We start from the raw sequence: 23,073 nt of genomic DNA on the forward strand, positions 1-23,073 counted from the left end.
TGAGTCTACCCATCTCTAAAGAAAAATCTGTATATAATGAGTACATTAGCGCATGAGATTTTAAGTATGTTTTTTTAAATGCCTCTATTCAGGTTACAACTTCATGGAACCTGGAAATTGGAGTGTGGGCGGAGGGTGGAAGGTGTAACCTGGACGCGGATCTCAAAAACGGCTTAAACGATTTTCCTAAAAATTTAACAGTTGATGTATGTCGCTGAGAAAAGAATTACTAGCTCGTTGGCCACACTAATGGATGGATTGGTCACAGCTTTAGAACAGATACCAACACAAGCGCTAGACAGACCTTAGAGTGAACCCCCCAGGGCATTAGACGCAGTGGAAGACCAAACAAGAAAGTGGCGACGTGATGTACTAGATAAAGCCGAGGAGACAGGAAATAGCCATTGAAAACATTAGCAAGAGACCGTGGAGAGGGGCGTGTATTTACTGAGGCCGTATGTTCCATGAAGAGCGCAAAGGAAAGTTGATGATGATAGCCACACGGGGGGAAACTCTTGTTTGACTCTTATCATTTTTCAAGTTAAAAAAAATAAATGTAGAGCCGTTAGAGCCATTTTGAGATCCGAGTCCAGGTTCCATGAAGTTCTTACTGGAATAGAGGAATGGTATAAAAACAACGTATTTTACATTTTATTCTAGTTTAAATTTTTCCTGTTTTTTTATTTTGTGCGCAATTTGATAAGCTGTAAAACAGAGGCATACTCATGGTCTCATGCATGGACTAAAGCACCTTCTCTGTCTCTGACTTGTTTAGTCCTAGAAAGCTAATATACTCTACATTTGTGATTGTTGCCGGAGTTGACAATAAATTCACACTTTAAGCCCATGGAAACTCATCTACACCTAAAATAAAACAAATTTGATCTGATTAAAAAAGCTCCAAACAAGAGGGGTTTTCGGTTGCAACTACTACATAAATGAAAATCTGAAGTCGGGAGAGATAACGACTCTGATCCTCTCTCCCTTGGAAGTCCCTTAAAGGAACGGTATGTGATGCTCTCCTTCATTCCATTTGGAACCCCAATGGCGGTTCTGCCTCACATTCCTATTGGCCCATTCGTCTGCCTTAACACCAGAGCGACACGTTGAGGCTGAGAATAGTTTCCCACGGAATCCATGTGGGCCCATCCTTTGTCTCTTTCAAAACGGACGTATCAGTAAAAATGTTTGCTTCCAAAAGGGACGTATCAGAAACCTCATTAGTGCTGAGATTACTCCCTTAGAGCACGTGAACGGAAGCGGGAAGTGAGTTTTAAGGTCGCCTTGTGCCCGTACAAAGATAGAATGAATTATTGTCGCACATTAATCAGTTCTCTCTCTCTCCCCCCCCCCCTCTCTCTCTCTCACTCTCTCATCCCTCTCCCAATTGCCCTTTATGCATAACGCGACATGTTTTAAGAATGTGGTTGACTGTTTCTTCATCTTCCATGCAGTGGCGGCACCGTGTTTCGTAGTTTTCTCGGAGCCATCTGAAGTAGACACCAATTTGACAGTGGCCGACTCGGAACTGGACTATGGAGGTACATTCTACCCTGTTGTGTTATGATTAAACTTTAATAACATTTATTTTTGTTTGTAATCAGAAAATGTTGCATTTGGTATAGAAGCATTGGAGAATGCATGCTCTTTTCATATAACACACGTTTTACTTTCTAAAACCAAAAATTAATTTAATTCAATGGGGTCAAATCAACGATTTAGGAGAGAGAGAGAGAGAGAGATGAGTTAAAACGCTGGTAGTGTAATGCCTTGCAGGGCGGACTGGCTATATGGGCATTCGGGCAAATGCCCGGTGGGCCGGAACCCAATTGGGACGGTAGGGGCAGTGAAAGGGAAGCATGAATGCCACCAAGACTCGTATTAAATTGTAAAAAGATTATATGCGCTCTTTGCAAGATGGCTGCTCTCTGTTTACAAATACTCCTTCTTCCTTAGTGCTATTAGAGCATGGAATGGGTCGCCTGAGCTAGCCAGGAAAACCAGTTAGCCTACTTGGCAGAATTTAAGTCATTTGTTAATATGCGTAATCATCTTCTTTTTTGAAGTAACGTCTGTATTATATAAGATAAGATATAATATTCTTTTTGCTTTCATCCCGCTTATCTAAATGGTGGCTAGCCCTAATCACAATGTGCGTTAACATCAACTTAAGCTTGATCTTGAATGATTCCGTCAGTTGTGTTCAAGAAGTTGTTGCTGTCTATGGCTTGGTAAAAAATGCGTAGGTGTTTTATGCTCACAGCATAGCAGATGGGGGCGTCTTAAATCTACTATGGAGAGCAAAGTCTCTAGTACACTTTGAAAAGTTTTGTCCTACAATGTGGTCATCAAGAAAGGATGCTCTAACAAAAATGAGATTCAGTTATTTTGATGTGCTCAAGATGCTATACTCCCCAAAGAAAAAAGGTCATGAAGCTACAATTAGTGAGTGAAATTAGAAACATTCAACACAGTATTTGTCAGATAATCAAACTTAGCATAATGATTTTGAGGAGATGTATAATTCGATCTCCCCCATTAGGCATGTTGGGGGCCGGATTGCATAAAGATGGAATTATCTGTTTTTATGGCCTATTATATAGATCTAACAAGCACAACGACCAACCGCCTTTAGTTAAAAAAGTCTGTATGATTTCAAGTAGAGTTATGTAAACACAGGGTGTCTTAAAAATAAGTTCAGAATCTCAGTTTTCGCCGGATTATGGACCCATCCAAGGGGAGATCAGGCAGTTTACCTGATGCATTGCTTATCAGTAGTGTTCCATTCTAATGAAATTCGTCGAATTTCGGAAGCATTTAGTAGTTTTACATTATTTAAATCCTTAAAATTTCTCCCTAAACATTTTCTAATTCCCTCAATAGTAATATCTGTACTGTAAACCAACGAAAAAGCATTTATTGAAAATGCTTTAATTCTTGTGTTGTATTTCAAATACTTTTTAGCGCGCTAAAATGGACGGAATGTTAACGCGACATTAAAAGTGACGTAATTTTAATAGCAAAGTCTAGATAATTATAGTAACATACAAGACAGACTAGAACCGTCATGGAGGTAATCAGCACCACAGACCTACATATTATATCTAGACTAGACATGGAGATCTCTTTTAACACTACAAATAATACGAATTTTTTTTTAAAACCCGAGTTGATGTGTGTTTTATATAGGTTGCACCACTCGGTGTTCAGGAGTAACATCCCTTGTAACAGTTGTCAACCAAGATCATGGATGGCATACCAGCTGATTTTGGTGTGTTTAGCTTTAGTTTATAGATCTAGATCTAGAATCTATCTTTTTTTCACGCGCTGTCTCACGAAGATTTAAAATAATTATTAGATCTAGAACTTGATGCAAATAAAGCAGCGTTTCTTTCAATGTGTCAGTTTATTTCTAGACTCCAAACTTAAACTTATTGTTTCTGTCTTCTGTTTAGTTCTAATTCATTGACATTCAATAGACTCTTATTGAGTCACATTCGTGACATTGGTCTTCAGTAGACAGTCATAAGTCATAGACATACTATCACATAGATCTAGTATATATATACATTTGATCATATCTAGATCTAGAAAACAAGACTAGATTCTAATGCAGATTTACATAAATTTGTGGTATCTGACAATTCAGACATGCTCTCATCTCTCTTGTTCCATGTCAACCGATGTTAGGTCAAAACTCAAAAAAAAAAAAAAAATCATAACTTTCTGTTAAACTTACATAATTTATACACCATTGGAAAGTTCTCTTAAAGTATTTTAATGATGTACAGACAAAATTTTTTTTTCAAAGATAAATTTTTTATTTCACATCCCTACTATTAGTGTCACTCTATCAGAAGCTTCTTTTATGTCATACCATACATCCTAATGCTCCCCTCCCCAAGCCATGAATTTTAGTATCCCATGCCTCCACCTTCAACAAAAATTTAAAGCCCTATAATGGACTACATACATTTCATTTTGTTTTTAATAATTAGTTATGAGTCAGTGGCATTTGGTATATATATATAATACAATTTAAAATTCTTGGTCCTGACCACAAATGCATTCACTCATTAAATCAATAATTCTCACACTTGCAGTGGATGATAAAATACAAATATTTAACCTATTCTTTTTAAATGAAGCCTTAGACAACTAAGCTATTGTCTAGATAGAAACTGCAGCGATTAAAATTACCATAAAAATTTTATTTGCAATTTCTACAAGCTTATCTATATTTGAGAGCCAGCATTTTAAACTTTTTTTTGTTTTGTTTTTTAATCTGTATGAAAGCATGTATGACTAGATGTAGATCTTCAATTAGGCCTTTATTCAAAAGCAAAAATTTAAAGTCCTAAAATTGTCACAATGAATATAAGGGCCTGTTAAAAGTGTAAAGGTGTATGTGTTTGGTGGGTGTGGGTATAACACGGTTTGTAAAGATGGGTTATTCTAAATAAGGTGCCTCTCTAGATCCAGATCTATGACAAAATAAAAATCAATAAGTGAGAGTTGACTAAGTGGCAAATAAAGAAGTGATTGCAGTACTGGTTGTTCCACTGAATATACAAGGGCCAAAAAGTGTAGTGTTGGGGGAGGGGGCCTTTCTTTAAAAATATCATATGTGTGTTTGGGGGCATTTTAATGTAGGTAGATAAGACTACTACTGATGAACCTAAGAAGAGTTTGTGCATATTCCATAATATTGGTTTTCAGGCCATTCGATTGAATGATCAAAGAGACAAAAAATAAAGGTGGCTTATAAATCTGAGGGCTAGAAAATTGTGTTAGTTGTGGGGTAGCATTTTTATGCAGGCTTTTTTATTGATGGATTCAAAAGTGTTGAAAGGGATATACACATATAGCAACTGTAGCGCAGCATGGGTATCAGATATAGCTATGTGTTTCTAGAATTCGAGGACAGCTGTTTCATAAGATTATCTACAATGGCCAAACTGATAGGCCTAACAAGTGTTTGTGTTTTTGTTTGTAAAAAATTATAGTTGTTAAGTAGTGAATAAATTTTTTTTTTTTATTGTAATAGGGAAAAAATGAGCAGACCAAATCTACACTTATCTTGTAGTTAGTTAAGCACCACTAGTGATCTGCTGAGTAGTTCTATTAATTTCTTTTATATTCCAGCCATCTCCCCTGCATTGTTAGCCATCCATTCTTGAAATTCTTTTGTTTTGATCTCTTGCTATGTCTTGCTTTGTCACAAGATTATAAGAAGTTATTTGCTGCAACTGAACTAGATACTTTTATGTTTGTTTTTAGGTAGGTACTTCTTATGGTGAAGAGTGGTTCAGGCAAGACCAGTATGTGTTCCATAATACTTGCTAATACTATTGCAAGGGACACAAGAAGAATTGGTGTAACAAGTAAGTTCTACCTCGCACTCATGCACACTTAATACTAATGTATTCATGGATTGCCAAAAGTAGATACCTAGGGTTAGGTTAGGCCAGAGGTAGTTAAAATTGTTCATATATCATGTTAAATCAATTGCCTGGTTGGCAACTATTTCTTGGATAACTTAAAAAAATAAATCATTATTATTATTTTATTATTATTATGGCTTTTATATAGCGCTACTTTCATGCTTATAGCATGCTCACAGCGCTTTTGGTCCAATCTCATTTGTGGACCAGTGGGGGGGAGGGGGTATCTAGGAGTTGGCGCTCAGTAAACACAACTCTGAGTCGGGTGTCGAACCTCGAGCCCCCTTCTAGGTAGCCAAGCCAAGTTCAAGCGCACTTGGCCTCTCGACCACACTTCCCACCCATTAAAACATATGACTATAACAATTTCACAGTTTTATCTCCTTTCATCATCCTTTTTCTACTATAAAAGTATAGATATACTGAGTAACTCTATATTACAAACAGTATACCTATGCTATATAAACATTTTGAAGTAGGACTTAGAACTCCTGAAATCTTTTTGTTGTTGTTGACACTATCTCTCTTCTACTACCTCCATTGATATTTAAGCAGATCCCTTTGCATCCTTCCCCTCATCCATCTTCTTTTTTAATCCTTCAATCATTTTCTTCCCTATAATTATTGACATTTTAAACTAGGAACCACCATCACAGTCTAAAGCCCAGATGATTAGGTCTGGGTTGTGGCCACTCATGTTATGGGCTACCTATATATTTCTAATAATATTTTTAATTAAAGTCTAGACTATACTTTAGTCTGAGATTGATGCCTGCAGTTGGTCTATCAGGTTTGCAGACATCAATGTTAGTATGTGGGAGGAAATTGGCTAGGATCAGACAGACTGTGCAGTGCTGGTGAGACCAGCAAGCTTTGAACTTAAGTTTTGAAAAAGTACCCTTCAGTTAATACAAAGACCATATTATCCTTATAATCTAATGTTTTTTATTTCAGTTTCCTCTTCTGATGATTGGGAAATTACATTTGAAAGTATCACAGATCTCCAGTGGCTGGGAAGTGGAGCCCATGGGCCTGTGTTTCTTGGCAAACTCTGTAATGAAGAAGTAGCAGTCAAGAAGGTCAGAGAATATTAAAGAGACAGACATTTGGAACTTAAGGAAACTGAATCACCCAAACATTATAGCTTTCAAGTAGGTTCTATTGTAGTATTTTTGCATTTTCCATTGTCTTTTAACTCATTGACTGCAGTGTGTTTTTTTGTTTTGTTTTTGTAAAGATACTTTTTTAGACAATGTTGTTTTTCCTAACATGACTAAAACACAAATGTGTAATATAAGTACTAGCAATAACAATTGACACCAGTACTAAATCTGTCAGACTTCTTTTTTAATTTAAAACAATAAGTTTTAAACATTCCTGCTAAAAAACAACCATTATTGTTCCCTGCTTGTGATCAGTGACAGCTGGGTTTAAAGTCAATTTAAAATTTATCTTTTTAAATATGTATGCAAAGTATAATTTTCATTATTAATTAAAAAATCTCTAAGCTGTATATTTATCTCTGTATCTCATCCTCACCTGTCCCTTAGTATATCCATTTTTTTTTTTTGTCTTTTGCCTTGAATAGAATCTTTTCAATGACAGACCCATCTATTCTTTAATGTTGTCTTCCCATCACTTTCTCCTTCTGCCTCTTCCTTTTTTCTGGTACTGTTCCTTGAAGAGAGAGTCTTTGCAAACCCTGAGAACCTTGTAATTGTTCATTAAATTTTAGTACCCATTTTTTGACTGTAGTCAGCAGGTCATTGTAAGTGTGATCCAGTTTTGAATCTTCTCATAGAAAATAGTTTGTTTTTAATTTTGTTATAAACCAAGGGAGGTGATGGGGCAGACAGGAAATTAGCAAAGTAACTGTAGAGGATAGACACAAGACATCAGTAAACATTGTCGGATGAAAAATGAGAATATTTAACTTTCTGAAGTTTTGAATAATTAAGCAGTAATGACCCACATAAGATTGGAATCTTGATTAGATTGTATCACATTCTTAGCTGTATGGTTTGATAATTTTATTGGCACAACTACACATGCTCTGTTTTTTTTATCTTAAACCTCTAAATCTGTTTATTTGAATCTATCTCCAAACCTTTATATTATATTATAAAAGATGTCATAGTAATAGCAATAAGTTTCCTATGCTGAAAGCTAAGTTTATTTTGTTACAAAAACATATTGTTATATTAATTGTCCTATGCAGGAACGTAAACAGATTATATACTACAGTAGCTATGTTCCTTTGTCAGAGATTTTCATTCATACTTGAACATGCAGAGAGAAACATCCTTCTTGTTTTAGAAATTCTTTAAAATTCTTTAATGATGTAGTAGTAAATTGTTTTCTTAGTTTTACCTGAAACTGGGTTTTTCTATTAGTGCAATTAGCTAGAACTAATATGTGTGTTTCTACCTACTTTTGGAATGCTGTCTCTACCAACCTCTCAGCAATCATTTTGTGATATTTAAAAAGAATTATTTCAAAAAATTATTTTTTTTTGTTGTCTGCAGTGTTCTTGTGGCATCCAATGATATTGTCAGGAGCCAGCTGAGAGTGGAATGAAAAAAAAACCACTAAAATGTCATTTGCTGGCACTGTGGCCTGAATGGCATCAGAAGTCATTTGAAATAAAATGTGCAGTGAAATGAAAAAGTAGACATTTGGTAAGTAGCCTGGTGCGATTTCTCCTGCCTAAAAAAATAATTTACCTGTATTTTATGATATGACTTTATGGTCTTAGCATAATCACAACAAATTTCCATAAGGATCAATAAAGCAGTCTTAGTCTTAGTCTTAGTTTTAGTATTGATATGCAAGATATGATTCCTTAAGTTTTCATCATTTCTTGTGTGTTGTTGTTGCTGTAATTTCTTTTTTTCTATAAAGATGTATATATAATTTCAATGACATTGTTATAAAGCCAGTCAGAATAAACATTATAATTGACATTTTAGAACCAAAAATGAGAAATAATATTTTTAAGATGACCCAAAAATGATCTATTTAACCAGCAGACACAGCTGTACATTAGTTTTTGTGTCTGAAATCTTTGTCATGTGTGATACTTTTATGCAAACAAGGTTTACTACTATTAATTGACTAAAATATGTGCAAAATTTACCACACACTCTATATAAATGAAATTTATAAAATCATCAACACACTACATAAAAAAAAAAGACCATCACCAAAGAATAGTAAATATCTTTCTCTTTTTTTCAGGAGTGCAAAGCTCAAAAATAGACCATCATTTAGACAAATTCTCATGCACCTTGAGATTGCACCTTGAGATTGCCTCTGCTAAATTACTTTGGTTCAGTTGGGAGGACTTTTCTGAATCTCAATGAAGTCCTTAACTGAAAGACACAGATTCTGTCATTATCATCAAGATATTCTAAGAAAGGATCTGAGGTATTCTCATTTTCTAATTACAATATATGGATAAAAAACCTGCAAACAACAACACAGCCTATCGATAACGCTCTAATCTCTAGACCATTGGAATGTCCAAAAAACATTCTTTTGGTCCAGAGTCATTCGCCTATATGCAAATTACCACCCCAGTGGTCAATTGTCACTGGTTCGATCCTTGGTCAGCGCAGTCCCTTTTTTTGTCACATTTAATTCACTACTTTCTCTCATTTAAAAACTCGGTCCCATGTGCTGCTGTTTATTTATGTATGTATCATTAAATGTATCCAAATAAGTGTTTCCCAAATTTTTGTAATAACAAATTTTTGCACATAGGAAAAATTTAGCTTAACATTTATCTAATTTTTAAAGGTAGAATGTTCCTCACGTGTAAAATATATATTTTGAAACACATTTTCTATTTTGTATTAGAATTTATGTTTAGCATAAACTTTGTTGTTATAATCAAAATATTGAAAAAAATGACTTTATCACTTTGGGTCCTTGAAGTGCATACCCGGTATCTTATTTAAATTAGACCCAGCAGTGTTAAGTTCAATGCTAACAAATGGATATTGAACCTAAGAACCCAAGTTATGTGAAATAATTTTAGATCTTTTCACCTGTTCATTCATAAGTTTAAATACCCCCTAACCTGACCCTTACTTATTTATGATGTTGATGTTTTATTTTCTGTATATGATTATTTTGTATCATGGTAAACATTCAATTTTAATAATGAATTTTTTTTTTATCAGATGAGAACAATTACTATGTACAATAATACTAGAAAGAGTATAATTCGTCCAATCATAAAAGTTCTAGAAAAGCTAGATCGACTTGGTAAAAAAACTGACACATAGGTCAGAGTCTGAAGTCACCATGTAAGTAAATTTTCTTGTTGTGTGAGTGTATCTTTCCACAATCTATAGCTCACACTCCACTATCATACCATAAGGGATCCTTGGCCATGTAGACATAAAGAGAAATGAAAAGATAGACTTACAAAAGGAAATAAAGAGGCGGACTTTTAGGCTAAAGGGAAATGACAAGGTAGACATAATGTCAAAGTTAGGGTCCTCAATTGAGGAACTGATAAGAGTTGTAATTTACTACACTGTTAAGTAAATATTAACTAGCAAACATAAAGAAAATCTTTATCCATCCATCCATCCCAGTGGCGCTACAGCCCATGGAGGGCTCTGACCTGCTTCAACACATCCTTCCATTCAGATCTCTTCTGGGCCTTTTGTCTCCATGCCCTGACCCCAAGCTGCTTCAGATCTGCTTCTACATCATCAATCCATCGCATTCGGGGTCTGCCTTTAAGTCACCTGCCTTTTGGTTTTTGTCTGTAAACGATTTTCGCTCCTCTGTTATCTGACATTCTTTCAAGGTGACCTGCCCAACATAGTCTGTTCTTTTTTATTTCTGTCACTATTGGTGGGTCTTCATACAATTGATATATCTCATGGTTAGTGCGTGTCCTCCACCCTGTTTCATCCTGTATGGCACCATAGAATTCCTAAGAGTTTTCCTTTCCCAAGTATAAGGTAAATTTTCAGATGTTTTAGTCAGTGTCCAGGTCTCACTTCCATACAATGCTGCTGGTCTTATTATAGTTTTGTATATTATTTTCTTGGTTTTCCTTGAAATCGTTTTGCTCTTAAGTAAATGGTGGGTGCTATAAAATGCCCTGTTGCCTCCTGCTATTCTTTTCTTTATTTCTGTTAGTAGGTCATTTTTGAAATTAATAGTACTTCCTAGATATTTGAAAGTTTGGACGTTTTCAAATTCGTGGTCTTTGATTTTGATATGCTGTCCCTCTGTTTGATTGTCTCTTGTCATTGCGATGTACTTGGTTTTACTGTCATTGACCTCAAGTCTTGCTGGTCGAGATGCTTCTTCTAGTTGTGTGAAGAATTCTTGCGATGTCAGAGGTTTCTTTACCCAATAAGGCAATGTCATCGGCATAAGCAAGGTATTGTAGAGGTTGGCTGTATATTGTCCCTGTTGGTTGTGGACCCGTGTTTTCTCTCCTGAAGTAGTTAGTGATAGTTCCCCTCATGTGTTTGTGTATATTTCTTATAACTCTCTCCAGTGTCAAATTGAAAAGCATGCAGGAAAGTGCATCTCCTTGTCTTAATCCTAGTTTAATCCTAAATTCCTGTGAGTGTTCTCCTTGTATTATGACTTTGCTTTTTGGGTTGTTTAATGTCATATGTATAAGTCTTGTCAGCTTGTTGGGTATTCCAAAATCCTGTAGAGTGTCATATAGGTATTTCCTTCTGATACTGTCATAAGCCATTTTATATTCTATAAAGAGTTGGTGGATTGGTATGTTGTATTCATGGCATTTTTCTAGTATACATCTTAGTGTGAAGATGTGTTTGGTTGTGGATTTGTTGGGTCTGAAACCACATTGGTAGTAACCTAAGATTTCTTCTGAATATTTTCCAAGCCTCTTAGTTATAAGCCTAGACAGTATGTTATAAGCCACATTTAGTAGAGAGATTCCTTTGTAATTACAGCACTTTAGCTTGGATCCTTTTTTGTGTATTGGGGTTATAAGAGCCGTTTCCCATTCTGTTGGTATTACTTCTTCTTCCCAAATTCTTGATATTAGTCTGTGTATTTGGGAATGTAAGTCTTTCCCTCCATATTTAATTAGTTCTGATGTGATTTGGTCCTCTCCTGGTGCTTTGTGATTCTTCATGGTCCTAATTATTTCTGATGTTTCAATGAGTGTTGGAGGGTTCACTAAGGGATCTGGTCCCTCATGTGGCAGTTCATATTCTCCATTGTCTGAATCTTCTGTGGTATTTAGGATCTCCTCAAAGTATTCAGTCCATCTTTCAATTACCCTGCTGTTTTCTGTAATAAGCTGACCATCTTTGTTCTCACACATGTGTGATCTAGCTTGAAATCCATTCTTTTCATCTTTAATTTTCGTATACATTCCTCTCTTGTCTCCCTCCTTTGCTAGTTCCTCAATTTGAATAATCTTGGACTTTACCCATTCCTGTTTTTTCTTTCTCACAACTTTTGTGGCCCTTCTTCTTGCTTCATTGTATTGCTGTCTAGCGTTTCTGGTTTCTCTCTGTAGCATTATCATCAGAGCATTGTTTTTCTCTTCTATAATCATCATAAATTCTTTCCAGTCCATCATAGAAGGCTTCTTTTGTGTTATCATCTGCATCTTCAGTAGGGGCATGAACATTGATGAATAATATGTTGAAGAATTTTCCTTTATAATGTAGTGAGCAGAGTCTATCACTTACAGGTTTAAATCCAATGACATTACCTACCATTTCCTTTTTAACAGCAAAACCTGTACCTAAGTTGTTAGTGCTTCCACCACTATAAAATATAGTATACTCCTTGGTTCTGAGAATGTTTGAGTCTTTCCATCTGATTTCCTGTAGGGCTACAAGGGGTATCCTATATTTCTTAAACACTTCAGTAAGTTGGGCTAGCGCACCTGCTCTATAAAGGCTTTGCACGTTCCATGTCGCAAAACAAAAATCATGTCCTTTTCCAGGCCTAGGTCGTTTTCCATTGAGATCTGTCCAGGTTTTCTTGTGTATATTAGCTTTCATAAAAGCATTTTTTATATGACAGAGTTGTTAGCCCTGTGAATAACCATCTAGGGAGATGCCCCTTTCAGCTCTCTGGATAGCTGCCTTTGTTTTCAGGTAAGGTGCCCTAGCCTTTGTGGATCCCTCCACTTCCTACAAGGCAGCAGGTTTGATTTTGGTCCACCACGGGTATTTTATTTCCCCGGTACCCACCATATCTGGAGGGCATTCCCCTATCCGCCACCTAGGGAGTCGCTCGATGGGAGATCAAAAAACTCCACATGAGAAGGGAAATCTTCACCAAATGGTATTAGGACGCAGTTATGTACAGATAAATGGCCTGCCATTAGACCTATAAATGTTTGACTTATTAAATATGTATGTGACAAAATATAAAAATGGTATTCCTTTACCTATCCCTTAGTCTGTTGTATCATTGGGGCACCAAGCAAGACTTTTCGACGTCTTTCTCCATTCCTCCCTGTCTTTTGCCTTCTTTAAAACCTATTTCAATGGTAGGCCTGTCCATTCTTTTATGTTGTCCTCCCATCGCTTTCTCTGTCTGCCTCTTCTTCTTTTTCCTGGTACTGTTCCCTGAAGGAAGGTCTTTGCAAGCCCCGTAGATCTTGTTATATGGCCATAGATTTTAAGCTTGCGTTTTTTTTTACAATAGTTAGCAGGTCATCATGGGGTCCGATCGCTGCAGTAACCCTGTCTCAAATCTCGTGGTTTGTGATGTGGTCTTTGAATGTGATAGCTAGGATCCTTCTGTCTCATCTCAGTTTCATTGCTAGGATCCTCTCTAGCTCTGCAGTCAGTGTCCAAGACTCGCAAGCATATAAAAATGTGGCCATGACCAGGGAGCACATCAGTCTGATTTTGGTGCTGAGGGCTAAGCCCTTGTCTTTCCATATTATTTTAAGTTTTGAAAGTGCTGCTGTGGACTGTGCTATTAGGCCCAATAGTTTGGTATTCAGAAAAAGAAAAAAAAAGAAATGAATTTTAGAATGTTATACATGTAGTTTTTTTTAAGAGATAGAGATGAGGTAATAAAAATAAAGACACTTTTTTTTCTCTTTTGACTTTAGGCCTGACTCTATAAAAAACACAGAAGGGAGCATGATAACCAGGTCTAAGCTGGTACCACCACCTCCTACGAAAATGCGTGCCAGGAAGTCTCGTCATCGTCGCAAAAACAGCAGAGGGTCTATGAAAGACATTACCTCTCCGTTCAAATCTCAATCTACATATGAAGCTTCACTGGACACCCAAACATCAGACAAACTAAACCCTGCAGGGCTTCATCCAACAGACCTATGCTAAGACATTAAACTTTTTGGGACCTGCCACTGCAATTAGGGAGTATCGAAGTGAAGATGAAGCTGATGGGCAAGAGACTAGGTTAACAACATTAAAAAACGTCAAGTTCATTGTAGCAAAAACTTATCCACTTCTGCTGCTAGGCACTCGCCAATCTCAAAACATTCTCGTGTAAGTAAAAGCAGAACTCATCCTATCAAGACAATAACTTTAATGATGTTTGCTTTGGCTGTGATGGTGGCTGCAGTGATGCTACTTATAGCAGCAAATGCTCATCCCAGGTCAGTGTTGATGTGGAGAACACATTTGACCTATGCCCAGCCCAAAACAGAACTTGGAAACTATGAGTGAAAAATCCTCTCCGGATATTGACCTCTCATCCTGACCTGAAACTTTTATTTCAATACTGACATAACAAACAGATGGTTTGGTTATTGTTGTATTTGAAAAACACAAGTGTCTACCAAAATTGAGGCCCACTTTCTTCAATTCTTTACAAAGGTAACCTGCAGCATGTTATAAGGATGAAGTTTGTGATAGGCTTCTTAAAAAGTTGGTTCCAATAAAAATTAAACTGAGTTAATTCATAAGTATCAATTTTAACCAGGTGTAATAGTTTGTATTTCAAATGTCTAATAAGTCCACTTGGGCATTATTTGTTTATTGGGAGCTCTGTTTGATTAGCCAGTGCACTAGGAATTTTGTCTCTTTCCCAAAAATGAGCATTTTAAAAAATTTCCTTAAAACTTAAAGATGACTCATTTTCAAAAGCTAATTGCATTCAAGATTTGGGTGGCAGAGTGGCTTAGCCAATACGCAAGGAACTACTGCATATTGGTAATAAGCTAATGCACAGGAAAATAGTATTTATTGACTATTGCTAACAACCAATATAAAAAGGATTTTCAGCCAGTGCATGTTTTCAAGAGGGTAAAATTCCTCTTAAATAAATACACACAATGATTTTGTATGCAGTTTTCTTTGCTTCTTTTCTCCTCATTTTCATCTTTGCTAATGACACTTTTATTTGTTTAATAACAATATTTTATCAAATCTTTGAAATATAAAAAATAATTTGAAACTAACATATCACATTTTTTAAAACTGTTTTGTTATGTATCTTAGAACATGGTAACCACTATTGGCATTCCGAGATAATAATAAAAATAGATGCATATTTTTTTCATGTCTTTTTTTTTGCATTCTTAAAAAGAATGTATGCATCCAAAACAGTGTTACCCAACCTAGAGCCTGCAGGCCATATCTGACCCATGATGCAGTGCAGTTTTGCTTTTGAAGCTTCTGCTCATGGTGCAGAGACTAATTTCATTGGACTTGCCTTTTTTTTGTGTGGCCCATGACATGTATAAGAAATTCAGCCTTAAGGCTGGAAAAGGTTGGGCAGCACTGACCTAAATCATCCCTTTTGAGTTTTGTCCACATCAATACATGATTTTATTTCCTGTCCAATTTTTCATAGACCTAAAAAACTTGTTGGATTTTTTAAATGTTGATAGAACAGAAAGAAAAAAAATATTTCTTTTTCAGGGTGGGGTGCTCTGTAACCTTAAGTTTTTGGACTAGTATTTAAAAATAGTATTCAGTCCTACAAAAAGATTAGTTTATTGAGACTTAAAATTGTTTTGTTGTTTTATAAGGTCAATTTAAAAATGTCATCACCTCCAACTTGAATTATTCTCAATATGAAAAACAAAGTGTGAATTATTTTGTCATAGAAACATTTATTACAACATAAACTGAAAAAAAAAGTTAAATATTATATAAATATTGTATATTACAATAGCTCATGATTTTTACTAATGAGTTTCACTTCAGTTTCTCTGTGGCTAATTACTCTTATTTCATACATTTATAAGTGTATATTTGTTTGTATAGATCTTTATTTATTTTAACACATATCTTCTTTTCTCTAGAACTGTTCTTAAAGTTTACCAGTGACATTTGTATTAGATCTCCAGATGATACTTGTTTTTATTTGACCACATAAATTTGTCATTAATCCATTCATTAGACAAACTGCAAACATTTTGCTGGATAAAACTTGCTTCATCAAAACATTGGTTTCGCTGGCTGGACTATCACCTTGATATCACTCTTATTGAAAAGAGTTCATCTTAGTTTATGCTTTTGTTTAACTTCTGCACTCTCAAATCTACTAAACTTTAATCATAGAAAAGTACTGAAACATTTTTTTTTTCTTAGCCATGTCTACTACCATTGTTAAAATAGATACAATTGTGAGGGAGTTTTAAAAATGTAATTTGCTAGATTACTAGCACAACCACTCATTAAAATTAATTTTAGTGGAAAGGGGGGGGGGGGGGGGCAAAAAAGTGTTTTCTATGTTGTTGTTTTTTTATGCTTTATTATTTTTTTGTACATTTAAACACCTTGTATATTGACAGAAGAACTCTTTTGTGTTCTCCTGATTCCTACAATCATTCTAGTGGCAGCCATTTTATTTCATTGTCATTTGTAGAACTATGATTCAGTTGTTGTTGTTGTGAATTAGTTCTGCCAATGGTGATTATGTATTTATATGGTTTAACATTTTTTTTTAAATTATTCTAAAGACAATCTAAATAATGCCTGTCCTGTCAGGACTTTATTTATGATTAGATTTTTAAATGTCTAGGTAATTAAGTAAAATTTTAATTGCAATATGTGTGTGTATTAAAGAATAAATGTTATCTTTTGCTATGATGATTATACATAGTATCGAAGTTCAGCCTAACAGACATACCATACACACTCAGCTTGTTCATAAAATAATAAACAATATGTATGATAAGTTAAAATAAAATATGAATTTAATAGAATAATATTTATACAATAATATCGAAAGGAATAATGTGAATGATAATTTTTCACAAATAAATATAAAGATAAAAAGTCATAAATTCATTGTAAGTAATAACTTTAAAAAGCATAAATAAAAGTAAGCACCAATATGTTGCTTGAAAACACTGACTTCAACATCACAGTTTCATATCGTATGCCAAAGATTCGTCTCTGTAATAAGTTCTGTATAAACTGCCAACGGACATCAATCATGATAGCAGCATATTAGAACTGTTATTAACTTCTGACCAACAATACAAAGATGACGACCACAATGTCCAGGGTAATACCAAAAACCCACAGCATTGAATCAACAATGAAATAATTAACTGAAACCCTATAAAAATAACAGACAATTTCTAAAACTAGAAATACGAACAAATCCGTTTAAAGAATATCGTTACAATATAAAATACAACTCACCCTAAATAGAGGTCAAATAGTCCTAACAAGAATTAATCCAAGGCAATATGGTAAGGCTGACCAGTAGTATAAAACCAAGATTCATTCAGGACCTCAAAAAGTACATCTTGTCTATCAATTACAATAAGGCGAAAATGCCCCCAAAATAAGAGCTGATGAATTACGTCACTCATGACAATGCCATAAGGAATCAAATGTTGCACAAAATATTAATACCATGAAGGACGTCATCGCCTACAGAAGAAAGTGGCGCTATTTGATAGTGTACATTTTTACAAATATACTCAACAACATTACTAACTGGGACAAGCTTAATTTGGGCAGTCTTAACTACATTGAATCACATGTGTATGTACATAAGTGTTTAAAGTGTATATGGTCTTATCAAGTAGATCTGTAATGAAACTTGTAGAAGGTAGATATCTCCACAAAAGCTAGGCGTAGGTTCTCCTGGCTCCACTAACACAAATGTTATCAGTAGGTTCTATGCTTCTTCTTCGTTCTCATTTTATGTTAAAGTGTTCAGATGACTATACCAATACATGAGATGAACTGCGCAGTGGTTTCCAAATCAGGGAGCTTTCCGTATAGTTTTCTTTCTATTGAGGTGTTTTGGGGCCAGTGTCTAGTACGGGCCTCTTGGTAAAGAGAGCAGTTTTGGAGGACATGGTCGGCATTATCTGGTGACACTCCACATGTGCAGATTTCACTGGTTCCAATTTTGAGCTTCCGGGCTCTATGTTTTTATTCTAGACATTTGTATTGTGCTAGCATTTTAAACATTATTTTATTGTGCATTAATGTTTATGTAAGAAACATTTTCCTTATTACTGATTTTATTATGGATAAATATTTGTACAAAGTTAAAAGAATAAGATCGAACTGTAGGCATACAGTTGAATAATTATATCTAGGCCTATATAGGTCAAATTCAACCCCCCCCCCCCCCCACCCCCTTTACAATACAAAAGTTATGAAAAGTTTGTTTGGTTAACTTATATTTTGAAATTCATGATAAAATTTTAGTTTAACTACTTTATTTTAGTTGAAAACTTTAGTGCAATCAATAATCAAACTCATTTTGTTATAATAAAAATTTAACTAATTTGTTTTTAAAGCCATAATTCAAATAATATTCTCAGCCTGTACCCAATTCATAATTTGAAAAAACTGGAATTCTTAACATTCATAATCATTGGCTGTACAGATAAAAGCAACAAGTATTTAATCACAGTAAGAGCACAAACAGCATTAAGTTACAAAATTTCAAATCTGGAATTAACAAAATTCACTGATCTTTATGAATGACAATTGAAGAAAGCCACAATACAAAGTTGACACTGAGAAAAGTCTTCTAAGAAAAAACTGTCATGCTGTGAAAACTCACTCTTTTTCATATTGGCTGAAAGAAAAAAAAAAAGAAATAATTGTATTTAGCTTTTTTATTTTAAACATTAGAATACATTGAATACCAAAGCACGATATAGCTGGAGTATATTAAATGAAGATGTGATGCTCTGTTGAGTTTATAAAAGTTTAGGGCTAGTAGCAGATTCTTTGTCCTCACATGAAATGTATCATGTAATGCTAATGCAAAGAACAATCTACAAGTTGTAATTTGTACACTGTAATTTAAAGAAATTTAACAAGATTAAAAAAAAAAAAAGGTTTAAAAAAAAATACTGCAGGTTATAAGATGCTGTCTTTTCCAAACAGAATGAGAATTTGTAACCAAAAGTATGTTAAGAACTTACATAATAATTTGTATCAAATCAAATCATATACTATCAAATATCTTAATTTATGAGAACTGATCTGGTTTTCGAAGTTGACTATAACAATGGAATCTCTAATTGCAGGGGAGGCGGTTGCCCCACTAGCTACTCCCTAAGGCCACTACTGCTTTAACTGAATGTATTGAAATATAGCCAATAAGAATAATCTTCATTTACATGAAACATTTTATGAGACATTGCCAAATATTTATAAAGATATTTAAAATTAGTTTTAATTTATTTGCATTTTTATATGTATATATTGTGGACACACCTGATTTCTGTATGTGTCCGCAGACCGCATATTATGACGGGTGGCATGCAGCCCATAATTTGCTAACCCTGCTATAGACTATAGTCTAGGTCTAATATTTAATTTAAGTCATTGGTTAATATGCATGACTGAATGCAAGATGCGTGGGATGCAATCATCTTCTTTTTTGAAGTAACGTCTGTATTACTTTTCTCCATTTCAAGACTTGTCTGTTTCAACCACAAGTGAATATTTTTACAGAAAAAAAAAAACAAGCACTAATCTAGAACAAAAAAGTGCTAAAAAGAAAGTGTTAGGCAAGATACTTACCGCTCCAGTTCACTTTTGAGTCTCTGGGGAAAAAAAAAAGGTTTTTAATCTTCTTTCTCTCTCTGACACCTTTAAGAAAAAAAAAATGTACTGTCTAAAAATTTTCATAGCTTTTTTTATTCTTACCTGGATTTATTTGTCTTTCTGTCTGGTTATGTAGTTGTATTTCTGAAGAGAAAAACAAATATTTGTTAATCAGATTCATTTTCTTATTCTATTCTTATCACAATTTTACTTACAGACCTTGTATCAAATAAAAAGGTAATTAGGTCCTACACCTTTCAAACTAGTTATGCATGTTAATCAATGACTTTTTGCTAAGTTGTTGGTTTTCCTGGATGATTTGAGCAACCCTTTCCATTCTCTAATGACACTAGGGAAGAAGGAGAACTTGCAGGAATTTGTTTAAGCATATGGAATAAGGGGTAGTGGCTGAGTGGTTAAGCGCTTTGCTTCTGAAACTGGGGTCCTAGGTAGGAATCTTAGGGAAGACTGGGAATTTAAATTTCTGGATTTTTAGGGCGTCCCCGAGTCCACCCAACTCTAATGGGTACCTGACTTTAGTTGGGCAAAGTAAAGGTGGTTGGTCATTGTGCTGGCCACATGGCATCCTGCTATTTGACCGTTGGCAATAGAAACAGATGGCCTTAACATCATCTGCGCCATAGATCTCAAGGTCTGAAAGGGAAACTTTACTTTTTTTTTCTGTATGGTCCTTAAGATCAACTTTGATTGTAAAAAGATATAACTTACTGATCTAAATTGTGTCAGCTGTTTTACTAGCATGATTTTTTCATGCTCCACATCCTGAAAAGAGAGCAATTTAAAATAGAGACAAATTGTCTTGAAAGATATAAGCTACATCCTAATAGCATTTCCCAAGACAAAATTTTAAATCAATTTCTCTAAGACTGATAAATTTGAAGAAATTAAAGAGTTTACCAAAAATTAACCATTTGATATTGAACATTGTATAAACCCACTACGTCCTACCCCCGATTACCTTTATAATCTTAAGCAAAGAGAAGTAGGTCACATTTTTGTATTTAATATAAAAATACAAACTACAGCTAGAAAAATAGAGATTATAACTGAAAATAAGGTATAAAGATTCTTCCTTTTAATGAAAAATAAAATCAGTTTTCTCCAAAATGATTTGTAATTAACCTAGCAATGAGACTGAAGAAATATTTAATTTAAAAAGTTTCAAATATTGAAAAGGGGTTTTAGGAACATCTAATAAAAACAGTATAAGACTAAAACGTTCTGGACAGCAGAAGTGGCTAATGGGTTTAAATGTTGTTTTGTTTGTTTATTTATAAAAAAAAACCTGTTATGTAAGGTCATCTGTTTCTGTGGCCAAAGGTTAACAAACTACAGGAAACTACAGACCAGTATCACTTACCAGCATCACATGTAAAATCCTAGAACACATAATATGTAGCAACATCATAAACCACTTAGACAAACATAATGTCCTCACACCATACCAACATGGCTTTAGGAAATATAGATCATGTGAAACACAACTAATAGGACTAATTGATGATTTTTCAAAAGGTTTAGATAATAGTGAACAAATAGATGCTATCTTACTAGATTTTTCTAAGGCTTTTGACAAAGTTCACCACCATAGTTTGCTTAAAAAATTAAAATATTTCGGCATTAATGGTCCACTGCATCAGTGGATTAAAGACTTTCTGATAGGGAGAGAACAAACTGTAATAATAAATGGCTCTAAATCAACACCGATAACAGTAAACTCAGGTGTACCTCAAGGAACAGTCTTGGGTCCACTACTATTTTTAATTTACATAAATGATTTACCAAATTGCATTACTTCAGGAACAAAAGTCAGATTATTTGCAGACGATTGCATAATATATAGAACAATAAAAACAACACAAGACACAGATATTTTACAAAGAGAATTAGATGAATTACAGAAATGGGAATCAAATTGGAGCATGTCTTTCCACCCAGAAAAATGTCAGTTGTTAAGAGTAACAAAAAAACTAAAACAAATTAATTCCACTTATCTTATTCATGGCAAACCAGTAACACAGACTAAAAACGCAAAATACCTAGGTGTTATAATAAATGAAAAACTGTCATGGAATCCACATATTGATGAAACTACAAAAAAATCAAACAAAGCATTAGGATTTATTAAAAGAAATTTCTATAAATCAAATAAGAACATAAAACTAAAATGTTATTTAACCTTGGTTAGGCCAATAATAGAATATGCATCCTCTGTTTGGGACCCCTCAACTCAAGAAAACATTAAGAAACTAGAACAGACACAAAATAGAGCAGTGCGATTCATAACAAACGAATATTCACATTTGACTAGAGTAACACCTTTAGTAAAATCACTAAATTTAGAAAGCCTTCAGGACAGAAGGCTCAAAAGTAAAGTAGCAATCATACATAAAACACTGAACCATAATCTTCAAATACAAAAACAAAATTTAATAAAATACTCTGAAAGACACAAAGATAAAGGCACATTCCTCGTCCCATATGCTAGGACAAATTTGTACAAATACTCCTTCTTCCCTAGTGCTATTAGAGCATGGAATGGGTTGCCTGAGCTAGCCAGGAAAACCAGTGACTTGGCAGAATTTAAGTCATTGGTTAATATGCATGACTAAATGCATGACGCGTAGGACGTAATCATCTTCTTTTTTGAAGTAACGTCTGTATTATATAAGATAAGATAAGATAGGTGTCATGTGGCCAGCACAACAAACAACCACCTTTACTTATCCTCAACTAATGCTAGGTACACATTCAACTTGGGTGGACTCAGTGTCCTAGAAATCACAAAAATTAAAATCCATCTTCATCAGGACTTGAACCCATGACCCCTTGGTTCAGAAGTCAAGTCCTTTACCACTCAGCCACTATGTTATTTGTTCACCTTGGGTCAAAAAGGTGATAGCATGATAAAAACCTCAAAGAAGAAGAAGTGATAATTACTAAACTCAATTTAAGTCAGTTGTCTTTGGTACTCGGAGCAGTACACATGTATTGAAGTGGCCAGTTGTTACCCACTATGATGGCTAAGTATGTGAGCAAATTGGCTCTCAGTGAGCTACCACTGTATGATCTAGCGAGTGTACCTGAGTGTACCTTCACGTGGTGGGGATGTGAGAAAGGCTTGCTAACCAGTTCAAAACCCACCGCTGTTACCCCTATGGGTGGTGAAGGTCCCCTCATGTGTGCGGGTTAGGGTACTAATTGATTAATTTTTAAAATTGATTCTTGTGTTTTCAGGTAAAAGAAATAATTGTGCAAATTTCAGCTTAAGATTGGGTGTCAGAGAAATATTGTGTACAAACTTTTGGCCAGACAGACAGGCAGAGTGAGTTGATATAAGTTTGTAAATACTTACTATCAACCTTGACTTTATGTTACTAACTTCATTGCTTGTGTTTCTCAAATTCTCTTCACTCCTAGCTATAACATAGAGATGTAGTTTTATTAGTCTTTTTCTAAGGCAACAAAAATTACAACATTTTAGCTTATTAAGCACTTTGCCTGTATTTCATCAAACAGGAAAAAGTAACAGTTTTTCATCAGCGTGTCATTATTCAAGAAGAAACCCAAAGGTGTCCAAATGGTTTTGCAGACTTTGAATTTGTCCTTCATTTCCA

General features: G+C 34.6%; 1 long non-coding RNA gene and 1 pseudogene across 2 annotated transcripts; one reads left to right on the forward strand and one right to left on the reverse strand.

Annotated features, from left to right (window-relative positions):
- Positions 1 to 3,221: 3,221 nt before the first annotated feature.
- Positions 3,222 to 16,498, forward strand: LOC129922328 (uncharacterized). Of its 2 annotated transcripts, none has more exons than XR_008774325.1 (7): positions 3,222 to 3,271; positions 5,285 to 5,384; positions 6,399 to 6,595; positions 7,970 to 8,122; positions 8,682 to 8,870; positions 9,629 to 9,754; positions 13,537 to 16,498. It is a non-coding gene; the product is annotated as an uncharacterized LOC129922328 (long non-coding RNA). The 2 variants fall into 2 exon arrangements; XR_008774324.1 differs by having other exon boundaries at positions 3,230 to 3,271; positions 5,281 to 5,384.
- Positions 16,499 to 18,039: 1,541 nt separating this feature from the next.
- Positions 18,040 to 23,073, reverse strand: part of LOC129922377 (uncharacterized) — a 29,154-nt pseudogene continuing 24,120 nt past the window's right edge.

This window comes from Biomphalaria glabrata, chromosome 13, assembly GCF_947242115.1.
Source record: "Biomphalaria glabrata chromosome 13, xgBioGlab47.1, whole genome shotgun sequence".
NCBI classification, from domain to species: Eukaryota; Metazoa; Mollusca; class Gastropoda; family Planorbidae; genus Biomphalaria; species Biomphalaria glabrata.